General features: G+C 39.8%; 1 protein-coding gene and 1 long non-coding RNA gene across 11 annotated transcripts in view; one reads left to right on the forward strand and one right to left on the reverse strand.

The window, feature by feature from the left end:
* Positions 1 to 16,460, forward strand: part of Oxr1 (oxidation resistance 1) — a 436,879-nt gene that overhangs the window by 333,405 nt on the left and 87,014 nt on the right. The window lies entirely within an intron of this gene.
* LOC120093810 (uncharacterized) overlaps positions 1 to 16,460 on the reverse strand; it is a 38,461-nt gene that overhangs the window by 9,537 nt on the left and 12,464 nt on the right. The window contains exon 4 of one of the 2 annotated variants that reach the window (XR_005487496.2): positions 12,634 to 14,714. The exons of the other annotated variant lie outside the window; for it this stretch is intronic. This is a non-coding gene — a long non-coding RNA (uncharacterized LOC120093810). Of the gene's footprint in view, positions 1 to 12,633; positions 14,715 to 16,460 lie in introns of those variants that run through there. 2 annotated transcript variants of the gene reach the window in all.

Here is a 16,460-nt window from a genome sequence, read left to right on the forward strand (position 1 = left end):
GTGTGGCACTGGAGCAGTTAGCTAAGGGCTTACATTTTTTCCATTTATTTATTTATTTATTTATTTATTAATAAAATTTACATCCCAATATCAGCTCTTCCTCCTCCCAGTCCCCCCTCACACAGCTCCTTCCCTCATTTCCTCCCTCCCCTCATCCTCTGAGAAAGGGGAGCCCTGGCACCCTGGCACATCAAGTCACTGCAGGACTAGGCTGATCCTTTCCACTGAGACCAGACATGGTGGCCCAGTTAGGGGAACTTGATCCTCAGGCAGGCAACAGACACAGGGCTTAAATCTTGATCACAAGCATGAGGCAGAGAAAATTAACTGGGAAAGGTACAGGCTTTTGAAACCTCAAAGCTCACCTGTAGTCATACACCTCCTCCAATACAGCCACACCTCCTAATCCTTCCTAAACATTTACCAGCCGGGAATCAATTGTCTAAAACATAAGTCTAGGGGGGCCATTCTCAACTCAAACTACCAGAAGCATGAATGTGTTTTCCATGACAGGACAATTATTGGAAAAAGTGGATAGTTACATCATAAAGGATTCTCCTGATACCCTTAAAAAATGTCTAATATTCTACTTAGAAATTTCCCATGCCTGCTCTTACATGATTGGCTTCATATAGTACTCCCAAGTGAACTTCTTCTTTCTCCTGTCCTCTGATCCTTTGTACATATAGCTCAGTGGTTTTTCTTTTTTATCACATACTCACATACTCTCCACTCTTTATCATGGCTCCCAAGGCCCTGAATGATTAGAGATCTGTCTTCCTAAGTATCTCTTTTCCTTTCCTTCTTGTCATATTGTGCTACTGTCAATAAGTCTGTCCATTATGTTGCTGTAAAGGGTCAGTTAGAAAATAAATAAATAAATAAATAAATAAATAAATAAATAAATAAATAAATAAATAAAATCATCACCATCATCATATTTTGCAAATTTACCTTTTCCCAGGTACCAAGGACTGGTCTGGTCTGGTTGCTCCCATATATTCTTTCAGTAATATTCCAATACCCCGTGAAATATAGATTTTTTTTAATAATCTCTATTTTAAAAACAATATTTTTAAAAAACCAATTTGGAAAGTTTAGGCAACTCACCCAAGGTCATGCCTATAGATAGAAACAGTGCTGTAATTTTATCTCTTCAACTCTGAAGTTGATGGTTTTATAGATCTTACTGCTGTCTGGCATACTGCCTTGTGTACAATTCCACTTGATTAAATATTCATTTTCAAAACCACATTACTATAAAACTTATAGTGTCTAGAAAAATGTTTTCTTCCTTCCCTTGTCCTGCAAGTTTAGGTGGCCACCGCTTCGCGGGCTCTCAGTAGATGCCCAGTCTTTATCTGCTGTCTGCTGCCATCCTCCCCGTCACCCTGCTTTAGTGTGAGCATGAGCTGATCAGTGGGACAGTGCCCTGAGCTCAGACACTTATCTCCACTTAGCATCCTCTGAGCAGGCACCAAGCAGAGCAGCCAATGAGTGCTGAAGAGTTGCAGGGGGAGGCAGGTTTAGCTCTATCTTGAAGTGTGCTGCCCTCCCTTTAATGATGAATTACTGCTTCTGGGTCATGTGGAGGTTCAGTAACAGGTCGGCAACTCTCCGCTAGATTATTGTGAAAGAGCACCCTCAGACTTTAAAAGTCAGAAGGGACGAGATACCAAAGCTGCCCTTTGGTATCATTTAACAGCATTCCTCTTTTCTCTCCAGAAAATAAAGGGATTATCTTACTCCAACACAGAAAAGGAGAGAAGCAACACTTTATGACAATGAAGTAAAAAGAAAACTCTTTTTTAAAAATAGGAGTTACACCTTACATTCTTTGCTAACATTAGGTTTTTATGTATTTTGTTCATTTACTGTTCCTTTATATATACATTTTGTAGTCATACCAGCAGGCACATAATTTCCAGGAGTCTAGGGATGACAGACACTCCTAAATATGAACATCTTAAAACAGGAGAGGAAGGAACTGGTAAGACAAGGCCACTCCATGAGTCAGCAAAGGCTCTGGGAATGGAATTCGGATCCTCTATCCTCTAGTCAAGGGTCCTCATCATCCAACTGCCACTTTGTTCCCTGAATAGTTTGTGGTACACCTGCCAAGATCAACTGTTGTCATTGTCAGTGTCTATATTTTTTATGTTTAATTACATTTTTAAAAGCTCATAAGCATATGTTTGCATTTAGTTATTGTGATTTTTCTGTATTGATATGTCAAATGGTATAGATGTGCTTCTAAAATCTATATCACCCTCTAAATTTCGAAAGTACTTTATCAATTATTAAAGCATGTGAATATTTATAATTCCACTGAGGAGGAGTGCAAACATTTTTAACAAACTCTTTTGGAGGAGGAAAAAAAACTCCCTTGAACAGTAGAGTCTCTCATCTATTCTTGGGCGGTATTCATTAATTACAAGGTCTGATACAACTCTGGATGGAGATCATCACTCTGTGGAACAAAATAATAGTCAATCTGACTGAAATACGGCATACTGTTTCTATAAATAGCAGTTTATAAATAGTCTATAAGTTGGGAACGTATTGCATCTGTCTAGGAATTTATGGATGGGCTCTAAAAAACCCTCATTCTGTTACCTTGTCTCCTCTTTCCATGGGCAGAAAGTTACTTCAAAGAGGTAAATTTCATGGTGCTTGTAGCATTCATTCCTTAGATGTCATTACTTCATCTGCAGAGTTGAGGAAATGTCTCTCTCTGTGGCCCCAATGTTATTTCAAAGATTAACGATATGTGGGCATGTGCTACTGGTAGAACCATGGAACTAAAGAAACCTCCCCACTTTGAAACCTAACACCCCATCTTTCCATTTCCGGCTCTCATCTAAGAAACCAGGCACAGGAACAGAAGCTAGTCTACCTATGGGTTGCACACAGGTGTCTTGCAACCAAGTCTTGAGTTGGCTCCACTGTTAGTCTGTTGTTGGAGAGCATTACACTATTGTGTTAATATTGGGTAGCTGGGGAGATGTGTTGTGTTTTTACCCTTGAGAGGCACCATAAGACTGATATGCACTTGGGTGAAGTATAGAGATCATTAGATAGTGCAGAAGAGGAAGCAGTTTGATGGCAGATGGGAAAAGAGGAAGTATAAGGAGGCATATTTACCATTGACTAGAACATTTCACTTGCTAGATCTCTCATTGTTGAATACCAACTATAAATATTCAAGTGTATAGAATTATCAACACACACATTCCTTATTTTTGACACGCTTGTAATTCTAGGAATCATATTTAATTCCAGGTAGCTCTTACTCTTGAGCATCAAGGCTTGCTTCATATTGGGTTGCTACCTGGAATAGTTGGGTGCAGAGCTGGAAGTGAGGAAGCTCACAGGGCTGCTTGGGGTGGAAGGAAAGTACGGAGTGGTTATGTGGCACGGAGACACCAGTTGGTGACTAATTAATATGTCTAATCCTGGTTCAGTGATTAAGGATCAGGAAATCCAGAGTATGTGTAGTGAGAGATTTGGGGTTGGGGGGTGGTAAAATTCCTTGGAACTGGAGGTGCTTGAAGATTACCATTGTAAGACCTAAACAAGTTTTGTGTGCTTTGGAAATTACTGAAGTGTTTTGTCATTTTCGTTATTTTCTTATCTGCATAAAGAGTACATATTTATTCATAGAAATATAAACATGTAACTACATTGCTACAGTTATAGAATTACAACCCCTGTTTTTCTAAAATGTCACTTTTTAATGAATGCATACTAACTGTACAAAGCATGAAGTTTCTCTATGACGTTTCCATCCATTCATAAATACACTTTGATCCTATTCACTCCAACTGTCACTCACCTCTGCCCCTCCCTCTCTCAGATCACTTACAGTCCTTCCTTCACCTTCAAGCCTTTCTTTCCCCTAAACCCCACATGACAGCAATCACATCATGCATGTTTTGTGCAGCTTGGCTTTCATTTAACACAATGAAATTCAACACAATTTCCATCCATTTTCCTAAAAGTGATATCATTGAGTTCTTCTTTGTGGCTATGTGAAAGTCCATTGTGTATTAAGCCACATATTATATTCATTCATCCAAGCAATGTCCATCTAGGTGAGAGCCATGGCTTGCTATTTCCAGCAGTACAATTGTACACATGGATGTGAAGGGTTCCCTTAAGCAAGCTGGCTTTGACTCGTTGGGGGTATATACCACTTAGTGGAGTCAGTGGATCACAGGACATTTCTATTTTTAATTTTTGAGGAACCTCCACACTGTTTGCCATAGTGGCAGAACTAAATGTGCACCCTTACCAACAGTTAATTATCAGTTCCCTTTTCTCCCACATCTGTAAGTCAACTTTACTGAATGCATGTGGATGAAATTTCAAAATGCAAAACAAATCAAAGTCTTCAAAAATAATACCTCTCATAATTTGCATTTTTCACTTACTGGGTGACATTTTTTAACAAAAAAAAGAATATCGGAATATATTATCTGTAGTTTGAATTTTTTTCACTTTTTTCCCCCAATCTTTAATAACTTGGGTATTTCTTCTTTACATTTCGATTGTTATTCCCTTTCCCGGTTTGTAGTTTGAATTTTTAAGTAGATATAAATTGAATTATGAAAAGTCAAGTTAGTGAGAGTGATAGTTGGAGTGAATAGGATCAAAGTCTGCTATATGAGTAGTTGTGAGGTCAGATTAGGGCCATGTAGCAAACATTTAATGTATTTTCATTGCATTGTTAGTCCTTGTTATCTTAGTCATCCAGTATTTATTGAGTAGCTACTGTGTTTCTGTAATGGGCTGAATTGGGTCATTAAAGATTATAATCAATCTACTAAGAAATATCATGTGTAATAAGACTGTATTAAACATTTAGTGATTTTTCACCATAAATGCACACAGGGAGTGTAGTGTTGACATGGATATTCAATTGCCAACTGAAGAAGTAGTCCTGTCAGTGAAGCTCTAGGTTAGTCTTCAGAGGCGACTGCGTGTCTCATGTTAAAACAAGTTGTCAAAGAAAATACTCTTGTCTAAATTTAGATATGCATCCTTTGTTTTGCCAGTGTTTATTTTGTATTAATCTAGATTTTGGTTTCAGTGCAGTAGATGGATGGATCTAGCAGATGGGTAAAGAGATAGACGGGTAAAGAAGGAAGGGAAGTACTTTATCCACTGCTCCTTTTCATTTAAATCGTTGCTTCCTCTTGTGATGTAAAGATTGGTCCCACGCTACCTTTACTCCCGGCAAATGCAAATAGCATGTAAATCGTATGCAAATAGTAGAATGCTCAGCACACACAAAGTTAAGCACCACAGAACTTTGGTGGTGATGTGAGCAACACTTTTTCTGTTTCATTGCCACGCATGGAAGTCTCCCAAGTTAGTCTTAAGCAATTGAATTCCAAAATATATCTTCTGTCAACAGGTTTTCTTTAGCCTCAGTATTCTTTGTTAATTCTAACCTCCGATGTTATTCTCCATATCATTCATTATGCTAGGAAGATATATGTATGGTGCAAATACGTTTATATATCTGTAAGAAATATATGAAAGGGGTTGGGGATTTAGCTCAGTGGTAGAGCGCTTGCCTAGGTAGCGCAAGGCCCTGGGTTCGGTCCCCAGCTCCGAAAAAAAAAAAGAACCAAAAAAAAAAAAAAAGAAATATGTGAAAAAATCAAATTCAAAGGAAGAGGAGAAAAAAGAGTAAAACTATGTTGGGTTCACTGTCTACTTTGTTTCTGCGCTGATCGTCTGGGCCACAGAGGCGGACTCCTAAATTTGTGTTGATGGGATTTACTATGAGAAATTTACAAGTTGTGACTTCCCCTTGTAATTGCAGATTTCTTGTCCACGTCAATCATCTGCTATGCTTATAAAGTCAGTCATAAACTTCAGAATGACCTGTGCTATCTAGTATTACCCTCAGCCTCCTTCTGGAATGTTTTAGATTTCTTTAAATAACAAGGTTGCTTTGGAGGTGTCTTTGAACTACACTGGCCTATTCCATAAAGAGAAGGATATTCTCAGAGTTGTAAGTTCAACATTCAGTAAACTCTTTCAAGTTTACTCTCTAACTTTTTTCTTCCCAGCAAAACTGAATTTCTACTGACACCTAGAAAGCTATGTAATTCAAAAGGATTCATAGTATTTATATGATTAAACAAGCAAATTCCCTTGGTTTTATATTTTTATTATGCTGATTGCTTTTTAAAACAATTTGTACTATATATTTACTGTTTAAATTTTATGATAAACTACTAGAGACCTAGATGAGATATAAACAGTCTGAAATAATCTAAAAAAGGAGTTAATAGAGGAAAAGTAAAACACCTCCAAAGATTATAATTTACTAGATTCTGCTAGCTTCGTGATATGTGCTGCACAGAAGCTGGGGAAAGCTCTACCTAATTATAGGTGAAACAAAGAAATGTTGAAATAACAAATATCTGTAGGAAAAGATGGCAGAACCAATAATAAAATACATGCTTTTAATGAATACTTAACATGCATATATCATGGTGACCATCTAGAGTAGGAATGATCATTTCACCCATTCACAAGTGGAATAGTAAGTTATGGAAACGTATGAAACTAGTTTAAGGTGATATATGTAAGAAGTGACTGAAACAGAAATTGAGCCATACGAGTTTAATGCTAGAGCCTGCAGAGGAATCATATGCATACAGGAGGAATAGCTCCTTGAACCACACAATTCTATAAAATGTTCATACTTTAGCAAGGGAACCTGAGTCATGTTGAGCTTTATCATCATTTATTATAAAACCAAAAGTTTTGATGGAAGAATAAATTAAGTAATAACTTTGAAGAAATCATGCAAAAACTGTACATGGGGCACAGCCCAGGATAACTGGCCAACTGCAAGTCATTGACATGCAAGAAATAAGAGCAGTGAGGTCTTTGCTCGTTGTTGCTTTGGAGCACGCAGCACTTTATCCCAGCATGCTTAGCGTCACCAGGAAGCCTGTCAGTAGTAAAGTGTGCCTGGCCTTTCCCAGCCTCCATGAATCATAAGAGAACAAATGATTGATGTTCAACAGAAGACTCAGAAACACTGGTACCAATAACTAGAAACCTAAGCTGTTGTAATATGGGCCTGTGGACTAATTAAGAAATCAACTACAACAATTCATTTTAATCAATAGAGAACTTTGGTCAAGAGTTAGTTATCAAATTCTGCCAAAGAAAAGAGATAGATTTCACTAAGCATTATAATGGCCCTTTAAACTTAAGGATGAATGCCCAGATCTTTAAAGGTTAGATGTGTATACTTAAGCACAAATGTCTGGAGTTTCCCTTAGGATGTTTCAGCAAAGACAGTAGATGTAAAGTTATGCAAACATGACAAAACTTTAAAAAATTGATGAGTTTCTGTCACTGGCTATTCCATCTTGCTACTTTTGGGTGTGTTAGAATCTTCCATAACCTTGTTCAAAGACAAAAAGGATTAGTTTTGTGCCTGAGCGATTTTATAAATAGATGTAAAAGAGAATTTTCATATAGTAAGAGGGGATAATGATTTAAGTCCAAAATCTTTCTCCAAAGTATTTTAAATACAGGACAACTCATTTGGACTGGGGCAATTTTAGACACCATCTTTAGAAATCGGCTAAGTATCCTTTCTCGAAATTGATCCCCTGGTAGGTGTGATTCTCAGTGGATGTGGGCTATGGGTTGAGATTTAATGCCACAGTTACAGGTTGAACAAAACTAGGATGATACCTCTGAGCTCACGTGTCTTCTTGGGGCCTGCTTTCTTGGCAGTTCACCGTAGTGGCTCACTGATGAGCTGCTGTGCCACCTACTCACTGACAGCAAGCATTTACCAGGGAGTCCTGTAGTAAGCTCATTCTTCTGAGGATCCGTGCGTGTACAATCTAAGGCCTTTGAAGTGTGTGACCAATTAGAACCCTTTAAGCTGGTATATATTTGTCATGTAGAAAGACATGCCTTTCAAGACTGTATATAAATCCCTCGCTGTACTTGTCCACCGTAAAGTGTATCTTATTTTTCTCTCTGAAAATGAATTCCACAAACTATTAAAAACCAAACCCATTTCAAACTTATATAGCTGTGTTTATGGTATCCATATGCTTTTTTTGTAGAAATTTGAGAGCAGGTCTCAGAGAGTAGAAAATACATCCATCCAACATTCCCAGAGGTGGACAGCATACTGCCTGTATGTGAAGAACCGATATCTGACTAATTTAGAAGGCAGCCTGGCTTGGCAAAGTGAGTCAGGAAATCAGCATGGATTTGCTTCAGGAACCCCCATCTCAAATACAACCTCCCACCCTCCCACCCCCCATTACACTTATGTGTATTGATTTGAACTTGAGAATTGTCCAGAACAGTAGTTCTCAACCTGCGGGGTGTGACTTTTTTCAGGGTCACCTACGACCAACAAAAAACACAGATACTTACATTACAATTCATAACTAGCAAAATTATAGTTATAAAGTAGCAACAAAAAGAAATGTTATAGTTAATGGTCACCACAACATCAGGAACTCTATGAAAGGGTCATAGTACTAGGAAGGCTGAGTACCACTGATATTGAAAAATCTAAGATTTTCATTTAGACAAACATAGATTAGAAAAAATATGTGAGCAGTTAAGTAGGCCATTGGAGAAAACACCAGTTGCAGCTCTGAGGCAGAGTCGCTGATACTCATGCTGACTCTGACACATCAGGCAAACACGCCCACCACCTCAGGCTTCCTACAGCAGAAAGCCACAGTACTTAGATGTGCATGATTTTCAAGTTTGTAGATGCTTGTTCTTTTGTTGTTGTTGTTGTTGTTCTTCTTCTTCTTCTTCTTCTTCCTCCTCCTCCTCCTCCTCCTCCTCCTCCTCCTCCTCCTACTCCTACTCCTCCCCCCTCTTCTGTATTGTCCCAGAGAATACCCAGCCCATTGCTTCTTTCTGATCCCTTAACAAGAGTAGTGCCTGCCTAACCTGGGAGTCCATTAAGTCCATTCCTTTGGCCTCTACAAAGATGCTACACATATCCTTCTATCCCCCAGTTGTCTGCCGTGCAGCACATCTGTTATAATTTTCACATAGACAATTGGAATTCGAATAGTTAACATTGCCAATCTCTTTGCTACCATTAAAATTATTATAAAATTATAGGTATATTTGAGACTTGACATGCTTCTACTAATGAGGGTGGATTTGTGAGGGAGCATGTAAGTTTTAAAGTTTACAGACTCAAAGTATTAAATACTATGTGTCTGAAATCTTCTTTCCTTTTCCTATTTGCAAAATTATTACAGCTAAAGGAAAGCTTTCCTGATGTACTCACACATAAGTGAGCATTTTTGTGTACATGTAAATAGGTTCTCTTCAGAAATAAGCTATGGTATAATACAGTTTAATAATCATGTCCTTTCAAGGTAAGATCAGAATTAAGGCATAAATGTGAACACATGTCAGATACTGGATTTGTCATCTTGATATGGAAGCCAGTAATATTACAGACAATTCAAAGGACAATAAATGGACCTATTTGTAGATGGAGATCATTGCAATGAGTTTGCGGGTGAACGCACACTTTTCTACTGCTGGGAGAAGTTCACGTCAATGCCTATTGGACAGAATTTTTATAGATAAGAATGCCTTTATTTATAGGCAAGAATGATTTTGCATTATTATTATTAGCTATTTGAAGAATAGAACTGTAAATTAGTTTCTGTAGAATCTAAATTCTATGACTTACCAAAGCACAGTCTAGTTTCAATTATAAATTCTTTTTAAGCAACTGATAAGTATCTAGCTCTAAGTACACACCACACCCGTGGAGGCTCCCTACTGCTAATAATCAAAGGTCTAGGACCCTTGGGCTGACATTCACAATTTAGATGCAACCCCTTTCCAACATTTTCTACTGTCTAGGCCAGCATCCATATACACTATTAATTTGGCTAAAATTAATGACATATCCCCAAGTTCTAATAGTATACCTAGATATTGACTTCTCTTCCTAGAAGTAGTGATGTGCTTTATCAGCCCTAGGGAGGAATTCTTTTGGTAATAAGATTTTAAAAATTAACTAGTTTGTTTTTGTTATGTAATACCTATGACTGTCTTTTGGCTTGGTCTTTGGATGGCCTGTTAGAAGAACTTAGTCAAAAACAGACATCTCAAAAAACATAACAGAGAAGTACTACACAAAGCTGAAGACAAGTGAGAGGAAGATTCAGGTTTTATGAGTTCACAGATGTAACAGGAGTTAGCTTAAAACTCATGCAGAGATCCACAGCCAAACATTAGATGGAGCTGGGGGAATCTTGTGTAAGTTTCTGGAAAGATGGAGGGACCTGAAATGGGTAGAAACTCCACAGGAAGACCAATAGAGTTGATTAATCTGGACCATTATGGGCAACCACTAACCAAAGAACATACAATGGCTGGACCTAGGCCCCTTTGCACATATGTAGTAGATGTGTAGCTTGGGACATGCGAATCCCCCAACAACTGGAGCTGGGCCTTACCCTGACTCTGTCGCCTGCCTGTGGATCATGTTGCCCTAAGTAGGCTGCCTCATCTGGCCTCAGTGAGACAGGATATGCCTAGTTCTGCAATGACTTGAGATGCCAGGGTGGGTTGATACCCAGTGGGGACCTACCTCTTCTCAGAAGAGAAGGGAGAGGGGATGATGGGAGTGGCTGTGTGAAGGAGGTACTGGGAGGAAGAGGTGCTGTGATCAGGATGTAAAGTAAATAAGCAAATAAACAGGGAAAAAAACTAAATATTCAGAAAGTTTCTGTTTTCTGGGGCCAACCATTGGTGAATTGCAGTAAGGAGTACTTCTGGTCAGAGGCTTCACCAGGCTTGAGGACATAGCAGATAGGGAGTTTTCCAAGCCTAGTTTAAAGCATGTTTTGAAGTATCATGACTTGTCTAGGATTGAACAAGGATATTGATATAGTTGCTTGGGATTCTTAAAACAAGATGGGTATTTAAGGTAGTATTCAAAGATGTCTAGTGTGTCCTTTAACTAATGTTTTATCCTGTGAGTTGGTATCATTCACAGTGTTCCTAGATGATCTGTAAGGCAAGAAGGTAATAAAGCCATATTGCTGTACCATCACTTACACCAGTGCTTCCCATTCCAAAAGAAAGACACATAAAGCGAAAACAAGTAACGAACAATGTGAATGAGAGGCATTGGCAAGGCAGACACAGCGAATTCTGAGTAAGAACCTAATGATCTTCCTGCCATCTCCAGAGTCAGAGATCCCGAGATTGTGAATCTGTTTCTCAAGTTCACTTCTAGTACTTTGAAGAAAAGGTACTGGGTTAAACCTACCCCTCATTGTTCTTTATCTGTTGCATACTAACACCCCTAGAACCCACACATAGACTTTTACATGTGTGCTGTAAATACCATCAAACTGTGGGGAAATGGAAATCATATCAATGTTACTACTGGGTACGGCACAAAAAAATATGAATTTATATGTTTCATTTAACTCCATTTTAGGTTCCCATGTTATAGTTTGAATTGCTGTGTCTTTTGAAATGTTGGCTATTAAAGATGTGGGCAATAGCTGATGGATCTATGCTATGCTATGTTATGCTATGCTGCGCTATGCTACGCTACGCTACGCTACTCTACTCTACTCTACTCTACTCTACTCTATGCTACTCTACTCTACACTACTCTACTCTACACTACTCTACCCTACACTACTCTACTCTACTCTACTCTATGCTACTCTACTCTACGCTACGCTACTCTACTCTACACTACTCTACCCTATGCTACTCTACTCTACTCATGCTACTCTACGCTAGCTACGCTACTCTATTCTGTTCTAACGATGGATTCATGAAAGTGCTGGCCTCGTATTCTATTGATGAATTTATGGCTGAATTGGTTATTGGGAGGCAAGACTTCTTAGAAGAATTAGGTGAAATAGAATACGCCTTATTTCCTTCCCTCCTCTCTCCTCCTCTGCCTCCCCCCACCCCCGTCTCTCTTACCTCCGATGAAATGTGCAGCTTCGCTCCACACATTTCTTTTTTTTTATTGGATATATTTAGTTTACATTTCAAATGCTATCTCCTTTCCTGGTTTCCCTTCCATAAACCTGTTATCCCATCCCCCCTACCCTATGAGGGTGTTCCCCCACCCACCCACCCACCCCTTCCAGCCTCCCCACCCTGACATTCCCCTACACTGGGAGGGATTCCAGCCTTGGCAGGATCAAGGGCTTCTCCTTCCATTGATGGCCATCCTCTGCTACATATGCAGCTGGTGCCATGGATCTGTCCATGTGTGCTCTTTGGATGGTGGTTTAGTCCCTGGGAGCTCTGGTTGGTTGATATTGTTGTTCTTATGGGGTTTCAAACCCCTTTAGCTCCTTCAGTCCTTTGTCTAATTCCTCCAATGGGGACCCCATTTTCAGTTCAATGGTTGGCTGGGAGCATCCACCTCTGTATTTGTCATGCTGAGCCTCTCAGGAGACAGCTATATCAAATTCCTGTCAGCATGGACTTCTTGGCATTGGTGGTGTAAGTATATAGGCTGGATCCCCAGGTGGGGCAGTCTCTGGATGGCCTTTCCTTCAGTCTCTGCTCTAAACTTTGTCTCCATATCTTCTTCTGTGAGTATTTTGTTCCCCCTTCTAAGAACGACTGCAGCATCCACACTGTGGTTGTCCTTCTTGAGCTTCATGTGGTCTGTGGATTGTATCTTGGGTAATCCAAGCTTTTGGGCTAATATCCACTTATCAGTGAGTGCATACCACGTGTGTTTTTGGGTGATTGGGTTACCCCACTCAGGATGATGTTTTCTTCACACATTTCTATACCATGATCTCCTTCTCCCCTCCATCCAAGCATCTAAGCAACTAAACTTCTGAAATTTGAACCAAAATGAAACTTTCCTTTGTTTTTCATGGATTTTCCACAGCAACAGGAAGCTGACACACATGCTAATTAAGATCATTATGCTGCTGATAAAACAGATAACACTCCTTGGCACCCAGGCCTCTGCATAGAGCTCTTTTATATTTGCTGTTAGTTTTTTGGACTAAGCTTAGCATTAGTGACATTTCATCCATACTGTGTTTTTGCTGATTCTCTTATGAACTCTTTTCCCTTGTCCCCACCCTCACCACAACACCCACTGGCCGCCTTTCTTCCCCACTAACCACCCTCCTTCTCCTTCATGTAACATGCATTGAACTGTTTTTTCTTTTTTAGAACTTATGATTGATTCATTTGGGAAAAAGTAGTGAGTGTGTCAACTTTAAAGCACAGCAATTCTCTGTTTAAAAATAACACAGACACTCACACATATGTAAATACACACTCTTATACACTCATACAAAGAGACACACACAGACATACACACACATATAGTCTCACACACAGAGAGAGAGGGAGAGAGAGAATAGCAAGTAATACTTTGAGAAGAAAATCAAACTATAATCTTCTATGGCACAATCATCTCTTTGCAAATCAATGTTTAGAAGCATGGATATATTAATGTTCCATCTGAGAAAATAAATTTAATCTTTTGAAGCCCAAATTCTGCCATGGAATAATGTTTAAGTACAATTGTTTAAAGAAATATTTTTCAAAATGTTAACCAAATGCATACCATATTTAAACATAATATTTGAAAGAATATCAAGCATACTTTTACAAGTTTCCAAATCAAATGAAAACATTTGCAGAGTATAAAGTTAAATTTACTTAGCTTTACTCATGACAAGCTATGATCCACTTTCTATCAAATCATGGAGGTAAAATTCATTTCAAAGTCTATGAGTTAGAGTTTCAGGGAAACATCTGCACAGATGGCAGTGAGGCTATATAGCCCTCAAACACAAGCTATCATAGAAACAGTGCTCATGTACAGGGGTGGTAGTTATGGAAACATCTGCATGGACGGCAGTGAGGCTATATAGCCCTCAAACACAGACTATCATAGAAACAGTGCTCATGTACAGGGGTGGTAGTTACAGAAACATCTGCATGGATGGCAGTGCAGCTGTACAGCCCTCAAACACAGGCTATCACATAAACAGTGCTCATGTACAGGGTGGTAGCTAAGGAAACATCAGTCTCTTTACAGTGAGCTAGTTCTCACACAGCTGCCTTCTCCCCGTAACATATGGCCACATATCACACCCCTTTCTCAGTCCCAGATTCTCTGTGCTAATTGCAGCTAAGCTCAATTGGAATAAAGAGGACTTCAGAGATGGGTGCCTTAAATGGAGCCACAAAGCTTTGGAAGCTATTAGGCAAAAACCAAAACAAAACAAAGAACACTTAAGGCTGAAAGAAAAAGCACAGAAAGGCATGTTTTAAACTAGGAGCGGCAGCCTGTCCCTCCCCCTCTCTGTGAAAAACACCAGGACCAAAGGAGGAAGGCTGTCTCTACTGCAGAGCACAGCAAGTGCACGTGTTAAAGGTGTTAGATAATGTGACCAGATGCAGGATAAAATAAGACTGTCTTAAAACACATTACAGAAAGTTCCCAGGGACAGGATGTGGCTAAGAGTGTTTAATCTTTCCTAACATTGCTTCAAACTGTATTTTCAATGTGGGCTCTCCTGGCATTTGAATCTGGACATTGAAGGGCACCCTGAGCATTGTGCTTTTGTGGGCAGCATCCTTAGCCTCAACCTAGGATATTCCAGGAGCTTTGTTTAGCAGAATCTTCATGTTTCCCCATGTCCTCCCTGTGGGTGGGTTGAAAAACTTAATAAGTAAAATGAGGTGACACCTAGGTAAATCTGAATTCCAGACAAACAGCAAGAGACATTTTTTGGTCTAGGCGTGACCCATATAAATACTGTTTATCAGAAATATACCATTAACTTGACTCCTGATCATCTAGAAGCCACAGTTGAACAGACAGTGAAATATTGCACCTGAAAACCCCTGCGTTATTGTCTCTCAGTAAGTTGAAAGAGCATACACAGGAGGTTCTTGACAATGCACCTGATATTATCTCCTTCCTGCGAGTCTCAGGCCCTGGCCTCCTGGTTACACAGGGCCACTCTATGACCTCAGACAGACAAACGTGCTCTTGCTCTTCCCTTCTTGCTCCCACTCTGTCCCCTCGTCCCTTGCCCCCTCTCTCCCCATTCCCTTTCCCCTCCTCTCTCCATGTGCTCATGGCTGACCTCTACTTCTCTACTCCTCTCTCTCTCCCTCCCTCCTTCCCTCGGCCCTCTCTACCTTTCTCTCCCTCTATGATCCTCTCAACTCCCCTCCCCATGCCCCGAATAAACTCTATTCTATATTTAAAAAAACAAACAAAAACAACAAAAACCAAACAAACGAACAACAACAACAAAAAGACAAATGCAAGTTACACTTGAAGCAATATGTGAAAACCCTTAGTGCTATGCATCTCATAGGAAACAACACATCTTCATTGCCCTTTCCCGTGATTCGTCACAAGATGTTGTTGCTGTAGTGGATTAACCCATTCTAATTGCCCTGCAGCATCAGCACGAGTTTCTTGCTACCTGCGCAAGAAACTGGATTCTCCAATGAAAGACACATACACAAGAAGCCTCATATTTAATATGCCGTAAGCAGCTAAATGGTTGGGCTACTCTCAAACTTCTATGCAGCTAACACACTCTCCCCTCTGATATTCCTGATTTATTATTTACTAACACCTATATTCCATCCTTGTTGCCCCAGTCTGCAGCCCTCCTGGGCCATGATCCATGCTCAACTCTCAGGTGCTGGCTGTCTCTCTGTCCTGAGCTTCTCAGGCCTGAGCCTTCTGCTTTCCTGGCATGGCTGTTCTGTCTTTTTTTCTCCCCTCCATTCCCTTGCCCAGGAAATCTAAAATCCAGCCTCTGGCTCACTTCCTAGCCATTGGCCACTGTCAACTTTATTTACCAATTAGAACTAAGTTGGGGCCGGGACCCACAGTGTCTTACAGGCAGGATTCTCATGCAATTTGGGAACTCATAATGCAAGCATTAAACAAAATTCACAGCACATTGTCATATTTATTCTTCTCTGGAGTAGTTTCACTAAGAAGACAGAGAACTACAAGAGTCATAGCGGGAAGCCTTCAGTGACTCCAAATCTTGTTTGTGCACTGCAGTCATCTGAGAAGTTTCTTGCTGGGTATCCAATGACAGACAAGCCCACATTTCATGGATCTGGGTGTGGCCTGCATGTGGGGCTTTTCAAAACTTGTCAGGTATCCAAAAATGTGTAGCAATGGCTGAGTGGCTTGGAGAAAATAGTATCATGTAATAATTGGTGCTCTAGTAATGAAGAAAGGAAGGAAGCTAGCCTAATTCCTTCGTGTTTGGGGGCTGTGGAACACCTTGGGTAAAATGCAGGGGAAAAAAAACAAGTATTTCTACCATTCAGTCAACAAATACAGATCTGAGTGGCAGGCCACGTTCATAAGAGTGAAAAAAATCTCTGTCCTCATTGAAGTACTACAGAAA

Source organism: Rattus norvegicus, chromosome 7 (assembly GCF_036323735.1).
Source record: "Rattus norvegicus strain BN/NHsdMcwi chromosome 7, GRCr8, whole genome shotgun sequence".
NCBI classification, from domain to species: domain Eukaryota; kingdom Metazoa; phylum Chordata; class Mammalia; order Rodentia; family Muridae; genus Rattus; species Rattus norvegicus.